This window comes from Phascolarctos cinereus, unplaced genomic scaffold (genome assembly GCF_003287225.1).
Source record: "Phascolarctos cinereus isolate Bilbo 61053 unplaced genomic scaffold, phaCin_HiC Scaffold_5;HRSCAF=322, whole genome shotgun sequence".
Lineage (NCBI taxonomy): Eukaryota > Metazoa > Chordata > Mammalia > Diprotodontia > Phascolarctidae > Phascolarctos > Phascolarctos cinereus.
In genome coordinates, this window is record NW_027555958.1 from 138,394,377 (window position 1) to 138,404,312 (window position 9,936).

At 36.8% G+C, this 9,936-nt stretch overlaps 1 pseudogene; it reads right to left on the bottom strand.

Moving 5' to 3' along the window:
• Window positions 1–1,397: 1,397 nt before the first annotated feature.
• LOC110208803 (adenosine 5'-monophosphoramidase HINT1 pseudogene) lies at window positions 1,398–1,778 on the bottom strand (annotated as a pseudogene).
• Window positions 1,779–9,936: the final 8,158 nt, after the last annotated feature.

Consider the following 9,936-nt stretch of genomic DNA (forward strand, 5'->3'; position numbering starts at 1 on the left):
TTTCTGCTGGAAGGATACAATGTGTATATGGATAAGTAAATATAAGTAATTGGGGAAGGGGAAAATTTAAGAACTAAAGTATTAGGAAAAGTGTCAGATAAGAGGTGATAGCTAAGTGTACAGCCTTGAAAGAAGCCAGAAATTCTGAGAAGAAACAGTGAGAAAGATGTGCATTCCTGGTGCAGGAGCCAGCCTGGATATGGGCACAGAGACAATGGCCCCCATGTTAAGTTCAGGAAACACTATTAGGCTACTAGTAGGAACATAGTCGGGAATGTAGGTAGGAAGATTTTGAGTGTTTAAATGTTCTTTTGAGGTGTTCATTTATTTATTTTTTAACAGTTAAGGATCTCTGAAGATTCTTTATCTTCTTATAGATCTTGTAATAGAATTATAACCTCCCTGAAGGCAAGAACTCCTTTTTTTTCCATCTTTTTATCTCTATAGATTCATTCAATTCCAAGTATTTAGCAGGTTCTCAATAAATGTTCATTGAATTGAATTAAATTGAGATTAATTAATCACTGCTTTGGTCAAATAAAGCTTTTGCAAATCTATAAAATGGTAGCAAACCTGGTTATACTTACTAAAATAGGTCCATGATATCACCTACAATACTATTGGTCGAAATTTTAATCCATTAATGTCTTTTCCTCCAGTAGAATTATTAGCCATATTCTAAATGAATTTGTAATCATTAATAACCACTAAAGACACTTTATTTTCTTCACGTATATGACAGAAAGAATGTGAAATAGTCAATAAAGTGTGTTCTAGGGGTCACAAAGAATTGGTCGCAAATTCTGCCTATGACATTTAGTTATGTGACCAACTCTCAGGAAGATTTTTAACCTCTATGCAGAATTTCCATTTTGGAAATACAAGGAAGTGACCTTGTTTTACATCCTTGTAAAACAGCCTTGTTATACAGATGAGGAGACTGAGATCCAGAGATTTAAATATAGCTTTTTTAGTATCATTACAAAGGCCAGAGTGGTTCAGGGCAATTCACTTGACTTCTGTCTGCTCCAGTGTCTTCAACTGTATAATGGAGATTGTTAGATGTGTAAATATATTAATAAGCTGACACCATCCCTACCTTCTATCTGCAAGTTTTGTGTTCCTAAAAAGGAAATACTTTTTTAAAAAGTGACCTTTAGTTAGGAAACCTGAACATGGTGTGTATCCATAGATTTTTACCACTTTTCAAATCTACAGTTTTTTGTTGCTGTTATTGTTTGTTTATTTTTTAACAGATAACTGTCTTTTATTACGTACATTTTGAAGTGATTTCCCAATTTCTTGTTTCACAGAAAACATTAAGTATACTCAGCTTAAGATATATGTTGTAAACCTGCCTTGCTCCCTAAATAAAACTAAGTTATCATTCCAACAATTTATCCAGGAGGCCATTGCATCTGACGTCCTCCAAGGATATGCAGACAGATAAGATAGACAGATTGCCCCTCATCTGCACCTTTATTGATCACCATTCGGTATCCTCTCTTCAGACCCAGGTCAGCAGCACATTTCTTGCTAACAATCATTAAGTGTCCCAGAAGATTTTCATCATCTTCTTCTGCAACAGATATCTGGGTAATGGGTTTCTTAATTATCACCAGGAAATGAGTTGGGGCTTTTGGGCAAACATCATGGAAAGCAAGACACCTGTTGTCTGCAAAAATGATTTTGGCCGAGATTGCCTTGTGAATTACTTTCTCGAAGATGGTGTCTCCCCTTGGCTTGGCAGTCTGAGCTTCGCTGATCTCATCTGCCATAGCAGTGGCTCCTGCAGCCCGGTGGCTCCCTCCACCTCCTGCCGCAGCCTCCATTGTTTGTATATTTTAACGTGGCTAACCACACTCCAGGTTCTAAAAGTAATTATTTTTCCAGTTCCATAATCCATTCTATAAAACCTATGGAGGGGAAAAAGGAAGAGATGACTTACTACTTTGGGTCACTTCTAGTCTTAGGAGCCTCTGACAATTACCTTTTCAAATCACTGTTCATTTTCTTACAGAGGTTGGTGGAAATGAAATAAATTCAACTTTATGGAAAAAAAAAAGAGCACTCAACAAGTTGATTGCTGTTGAAAAAACTAAGCAATCTACCCTGTCATTAGGTCAAGAAAGGGCTCTTGCAGGACAACTGAATGAAGAGTGGTTGCTGCTCCACTGCAGTAGTAACCAGTTAGCCAGCTGTACCTAGAAATACTTGTCTGGAAGATACTTTAATGCCTGGGTGAAGTTAATCAGTATAGAAGTACCACTTAACTAAATACTTTCTTATAAGTGGATACTTCTGTGTGACAGCTACAAGCAATTTCCACCCTGAGAGGATCAGAATGAGGCTGCCTTTCTTCTCACCACTTTTTAGTACAAACATTCCTGCATTCAGCATGCCTGCCAGAAGTGTATTTCTCTCCTTCTCCAAAGAAGAAAAAAATGGTGGGCCTAGAATACACTTGTCAAAGAGTTTTCTGGTGAAGTGTGTTGATTCAGAGATAAAGGAATTCTGAGTTGCAAGGAGAGAAGGAAAAAATTCATATTTATTAAGTTCCTACTCTATGCTAATCACTTTACAAATATCTCATTTGATCTTCACAAATTTGATCTTCACATTTGCAATGGGTAGCACAGCAATTAAGTGTTGGAGGCTAAATTTAAATTTAGTACTTCCAAACTCCAAGCTTAGTGTCAGTTGGCTGTGGTACATAGGGCTATGAAATCACTGATGCTTCAAGTGATGCAGTAACTAACTAGCATAAGTAGAGCAGGGCTTTGTTCCAAGTTGCTGTTGCTGAAGTCCTAAAAGGAAAGGTAATTTTTTGTTGTTGTTGTTGTTTGCTTGCTTTTTTTTTCCTGATTGCAAATTAATCCTCTGTGGGAAAAGAAATGAATAACATATCATGCACTCTACGAAAAACAACATAACAAAATAATGACCTTATTCTATAAAGTTCCTGTGTGAATAACAGCAATTAATTTTTTAAAATGAAGTTTCACCAGGGAGGCATTTCTGATCTAGTGCTTAAACTCTGAGCTGCAATAAAAACATAGCCATACCTAGAGTTAGAAGATCAGGGCCTTGCCCCAGCTTAGAAAACAGTGATAGTACATGTAGTCTTCAGCAACCTAGAAACAACAGAGATTAGCATAAATTAGCAATAATAATTAGTTAAAATAGGAATTCAGTAGATGGTGTTTCCTTCTTTCCCCCACACTAATGTGGAACTACCAAGTATAAGTGGCCTCATAGAGTTTACTGGGCATGGTTTGTGGTCCTCACCTGTCCCTAGAACAGAAACATCTCTAACTATGGCTCTGGCTAGAAGAGCTAGTGGCCCTGGCTAGAGCACAGCATGACAAAGAATGGACCTTGGCAGCAGAGGGCAAGAAAGCAGACTTTATCTGAGCAACTTACAGAGGTCAGATGATGTCCATATGAAAATTTCTTCCTCCAAGGACCAACTGATACAAGATCATAAGATCTAGAGCTGCAAGTGACCTTAAAGGCAATTTAGTTCAACCTTCTCATTTTGCCGATGAAGGATCTGACAGGGAGTTTAAGATCACAGAGGGAGTATCACAGGTAGAGTTTGAACCATGTTTCACTGACTCTGGAGCCAAAGTTCTTTCTTTCATATACTTCCATATTCAGAGCACCCAACAAGTTGACAAAAAGAGGACCCTTGCAGGACAATTGAATGAAGAGTAATTGCTATTCCATTGCAGTAATAACCAGTTAGCCAGTTCTACCTAGAAGATTCTTGATGAAGTGTGCGCATTGGAATTATCATTTTCTTGCTACAGAATGTCATATTTATTGATTTTTCTTTCTTTTTTATATATTCCTTTTGATGAACCTAACACGCTTGCAAATTAGGCGTGGTGTGGTAGCACTGCTTGAGTCAAATGGGATGTCCAGGGCAGAGGTTGCCTAGGTTTTGGAGTGGGTATTAAACAAGAGAAGTATGATGCCTCTCTCCTCCCACTCTGCATTTCTCACCAAAGGCCAACATAGGCCTTCATGCCACAGTCATCTCTGACGCATCTGCTGTGAATCCTATAGTGTTTGGCAGAGCACCGCACAGAGGGGGGCTCTTAATAAGCACTGTTTGATGACAGTGATGATGATAATGATAATGGAAACAGGGACCAGGCAGCTGGAAGTAGCAGGTGGTAGCTGTGGTGAAATATCAGTGAAGCAGAGAAAAGGAACCATGTGGAACTGATTCTATTCTCCTATCACTCTCAGGAACTGAGATGTACCTGAGATGGATGGGGTATTAAGGTTCTTATGTATGCCAGAGCAAGAGGTAAAAAATTACCTGGAAATTGATCTGAGACTGAGAGGCATTTCATGCAAGGAAGTACAGATAATAACTCTTTAACAGGTTACATATTATACTGTGTGCCACAGAACATACTTTATTTTAAAGCAGGACTGTAATGGATTCCATACAAGGAGAAGGTTTTTGAAGTAGCTAAATCAAACAACAAGGATTTTTTTAAGACTTACTCATTACTTGGCACTCAGAGAGTTGAGTACTCATTTAGGGTCACACAGGTAGTAAGTGACTATGTCATGCTTTGAACTCTAATCTTCCTGACTCCCAGTCTAGCTCTCCAACCATCATGAACAATTTAACTTACAGAAGGTTATCTTGGTCTAGACTCGGAGAACCACATTATTGTAAAACTCCAAGACACTTCTCATATCAGTACATAATGTGCAGGTTATTCATTATACTATCCACGTGTGTGTTTCTTTCTTTTTTTTTTTTAGGCTTATTTGGCGTAGTAGAAAGAGTAACAGTTGAGTCAGGAGATCTGGGTTCTAGTTCTGACTATGCCACTAACTAGCTGGGTGACCTTAGGTAAGCCATTCAATGTCATTTTTTCTTATTGTCTTTTCTTTAGATGAAGAGTTTGAACTAGATGATCTCTAAAGCCCCTCCCAATCCATAACTCATTATCTTCAATACAGAGTGATACCTTTTATCCCACTTACAGTGTCTTATTAAAGTTGCTCTGAATTATTTAAAATTTTTCCTTAAAAATATATTTGTGTAAAGCATATCTGTTCCTTTGTTATTATGAAACTGTCAGAATGCCTGTCAAAAATCAAGGAAAGAGAAAAGAACTGTCATTTATTAATGAAGTCCTGTGTTGATGGAGAGACCTGGATTCATTCAATAGTTCAACTTTCTTCATCTTACTATGTGGGTATATTTATAATAGTTCTGTACTTAACAATTCAGGATCAAAGAAACCTAGATGGTCCTTTCATGTCGAGCAGGTACTAGAGAAACATAACAAACATTTTTCAGTGCACAGGCAGTGTGGTGTGATAGATGTTGACATGTTCTTGACACCAGGAAAATGTGGGATCGAGGTCTGCCTCTTTGTGGTCATGGGCAAGTCACTTAGTCTAAGTGCTCCAAGCAACATTCTGAGACAATAAATTGTAGAGAAGATGCACATCTTCTTAGGTTAAGGCATTTCCTTATCTGGAAATTCCCTATACCAATGAAATCATAGGTCTAGTTCCACTCTCTGTTCTTCTGTATGGCCAACTCAGAGGAGCATACCTTTAGTTTAAATGGAATCTTGAGCATCATTCTATGTAATTTAGTTTACTAGCAGCTATGTAAATAGGGTCTGGGACAAATGTATCCATGAGGGAAAAATGGAACAGATTTAACAGAAGTGAAAACATGTACAGATATACTGATCAATTTATCAGTCAAAGATATTTGTTCCTCATCATATAACTACAGTATTTGTGATGGCATCTAGAAATCATTCATCTAAGTCAGACCTAATGAAAAACTAAATTAAACTCCCCTTTTGGGTTGATTCTGTTCCAGCTGCACTAGCTCCAAATGGCCACCAAAGGAAATTTCCTCTTAGCTACTGACTTAGAATGGCTGCTCGGAGCAATTCTCTAAGTCTCTGAAGGTATTTTTTTATGGACCATTATTTCTGCAAATGCCCAGTGAAAGCTATATTTAAGAATGATCTTGGATTCTACTAATTTGAAATTGGATAGACTAGGTGGTAGATAAATTATATATTATATTTATATCTGTATATCTTTGGCTCTCTCTCTCTCTCTCTCTCTATCTCTCTCTCTCTCTCTCTCTCTCTCTCTCTCTCTCTCTCTCTCTATATATATATATATATATATATATATATATATATATATATATATATATAACCAAAGATATACAGATATAATTATAGCTACTATAGTGCCAGTGAGTATTCAAGAAATGACAATTATGGATGATCATAAGCTCATGTAGGGCTAATGAGTTTTATTCTGACAAATATGTGATGAATGAGGAAAATTAATATTATATTATATTATTTAATCAACAATATTACTCTGTAATCCAGCCTATTCCTTTTTCCCATTTCTCAGCCTAGTTCAAAATAAGACCACTCTCAGTGTGAACTAAATGTTGAAGAATGTGACCACTCCTAGCTCCTGGGGCATTTGCTCTCTAACCAGTTTAAAGTGGAACCCTCACTTCTATTTACTTATAAACAGAAAAACAAGCTTGGGCTGGGTCGCTCCCCTGGGGACTGCTCTCTAGTCCTTGCTTTTATTTCTCAAATTTAGGAATGATTTGCTCTCCAAAGGAAAGGGGGAGGGGCAGGAGATCCTGATTGGGGTGATTCTATTTTTTTTCTAGCCAAAAGTTATTAGAGGCAGGTGAGTCTCATAATGCCTTAACATTCCTTAATTGTTAGATAGGGGCATGATCAGCCACACCTGAAGGCCCACCACCTTCCCCAGCTGCAGCTAATCACAAGAATTTTCTGCTGCTGAACTCCAGTCCTAACTCCAATTAATATGCTCCTTTCAGTCCCATCAGGGTTGCTGACCCACTGAGGGGGCACAGTTTTACCCATTTTATTAGTAGTTATATGCATTACTTTTAATAAACTGTTATTTTGCCCAGAAAACTTACTCGGTTTGCTTTTGTTGCATTTTTACTTGCCACATAATTTCAATAAAGTGGTTTTTTTTTCATTCTTCTTCCTGTCATGGAGACAGCCCTATGCTCTTAAAAACAATACTGCAGAAGCAACCTATCAATAAACATTGATTAAGTTTTAAGTATGTACTTCACACTTGTAGTAGGCACTAGGAAAACAAAGAAAAAATAAAGCTTTCCCTACTCCTAAGGACTTTTCTTATTCTTGGGGGAGATGACACGTACATAAATTAATATATCCTTTTTTTTTAAACCAAACCTATGCATTAATTAGCATAAGGAATTCCTGATGAGGAAATTCCAGATACAGATTTATAACTGTTATACAACTTACATACTTAGAGAGTTACTTTGGTAACTAAGAGGTTAAATGCTCTACCCCAGGTTACACAATCAGCATATGTCAGAGACAGAACTTGAATCCAAGGTTTTCTGAGTCAAAGGTCAGTTAGCTCATTATTCACTAGGGCAGTGGTGTCAAACTCAAATGGGAACTGGCTGTTAATCAATCCCATCAAGGATCTCTGTGGGTCACATAATGACTTAGTTTTAAAATGTTATCTAAAATATGATGTTATATATATTGTTTGTATTTTAATGTATTTTCTTAATTATATTTTAATCTGGTTCATGTTGCTCTTAGGAGTATTGTAGACCACAGCTAGATTTGACATCACTGCGTTATATGGCCTCTAGGGATGCTAAGACCACAGAGTACAAACTCTGTAAAAGCTTTCCACACTGGAAGGGCTTTAAGTATTGGCTTGGAGCTCATCGGCATGAAAACCAGCCTTTTTTTTCCCCCAGTGGCATGAACCTAAGTGATCATCTACTAAAGAGTAGTTGACTTGTGATCTACATTGATGGAGTGAGTACCCCTACATGGATACAATCATGACTTCTTGAAGTAATAATCTTATGTAAATTTATTTTTTTGTTACATTTCAAGTTCCAAGCTCCCTTCCCACCATGTGCTAGAGATATATTTGTGTATATGCATAGATATCCCTATCTCTATCTATCTAAAGACACATTGTATCTGTATCTGTAAAACCATATCATTCTATTCATAAGTTCTTTCTCAAGAGGTGGATAGCATCTTCCTTCATAGGTCCTTTGTAGTTGATCTGAGTATTTATATCACTCAGGATAACTTAGCCATTCACAGGTATTTGTGGGGTACATAAATGGGAGCAATAGGAAATATAGATGGACAAGTAAACTGAAGCTAAAGTGAGGAGCATCTATCAACTAATATTAGTATAAATGAGCTTGAAAACATTTGCATAGCTTTCTGTTTAAAGTTTACGGACATTCATTATTGTTTGTTTGCTTATTACCTGTAAATTACCCCCTTAAGTATCCTAGAATATTCAAAATTACAAAACACAAATTGTTACAGAAATGTTTTTTGAAATAAAGGTTGACCATGAAGTGATACTTTGTAGTTAAAACAAGAGGCCTAATTTTCCAGTGCTTTGCCCATCTACATCAACCTAAATAATTTATTCTCCCTTGGGGGTGGGTGGAAAGCTGCTTGGGGAGACTTTAGAGTCTTGGTTTATGAGACTTCACAAATCAAGAGGAAAAAATAAAAACAACTCAAACATTGTGTGTAATTAGCATTCGACTATAATTATACTAAACTTGCATTTGGCTAATCTGTATTTTCTCCAAATAAGTTATGACAGTTGTGTAATAGCATAATTTCCATCTGAGCAGCATAAGGTGCTTTTGAATGATAGACATCTGAAATTGATGCTGTTAGGTAGAGTAAAACTAGCTTCCCTTTCACATAGCACCTAATTATGTGGCACTGGTATACAATATACAATAATCTTCCATGATCTTGCCTGTTTTGGATAGGAAAGGAGATCTAGGTACTGATATTTGGATGTTGATGAGTGCATTCAGGACAGTTTTATTTTCAAAGTATTTGACCTTAAAAATCATCGTCATTTACCTCTTCCCTCACTTAACTTCTCTCAGCCTCAGTTTCCTTATATGTAAAATAGGGAAAATAATAGCACCTGCCTCAGGGATTGGGTAAGGAACAAATGAGGTAAAATTGAAAACTTTTATAAATAGTAAAGTGCTCTATAAATGCTAGCTCTGATTCTCTGGCTCAGTAACTCAACAAAGCAATGTTTAGTAGAAAAGTAATGCCATCTTGCTCATAAAAAGGGAATGAATAAATTTATGAATGAATGAGCACTTATTGAGCACTAACTATGAGATGGGCATGAGCTAAACATTGAGAAAATAAACACAAAAGAGATGCAGTCCCTGACCTCAAGGAATTTGTATTCTAAAAGGTTGAGATCTATATCTATATCTATTTTTATATCTTTATCTATATCTATCTCTATATCTATATCTGTATCTATATCTTCATAGAAATGTTGGCTGAGGAATGGAATTTTAGTCCAGGAAGACAAAGGAAAGGGTGGAGAGTGGAGCCACATGCAAGTCAATTGGCATATCCTTTCTAGAAGTGCTATTTTGATTACTGTTGTCACAAGAGGTAAAATGGGCCAGAAGGGATCTATTCACAGAAGCATGGAGGTGGCTAGGAGGAAGAATAGATTTGAGGGTAACTAGATATAATGGACTGAGTTTTTGAAGCCACTTACACATCAGTCAATACAGTGCTCCTTAGAGAGGGAGTTTTAAAGCTGAGATGTGGTATCATTAGAATAAAAGACAAATTCATTACTACCCAAAGTGGTCTCAAGCTCATTGAGCCCAAGGAATGACAAAACTTGATTTTGGCTCAAGAATGGAAAGACCCTAGCTGACTCTTGTCACACATAAGTCCTATGACTTAAGAAAGTCACTTATATACTCTGAGCCTCATTTTCCCCATCTTTAAAATGAGGATAACAATACATGAACTACTTGCCTTGTAGAATTATGAAGATTAAATT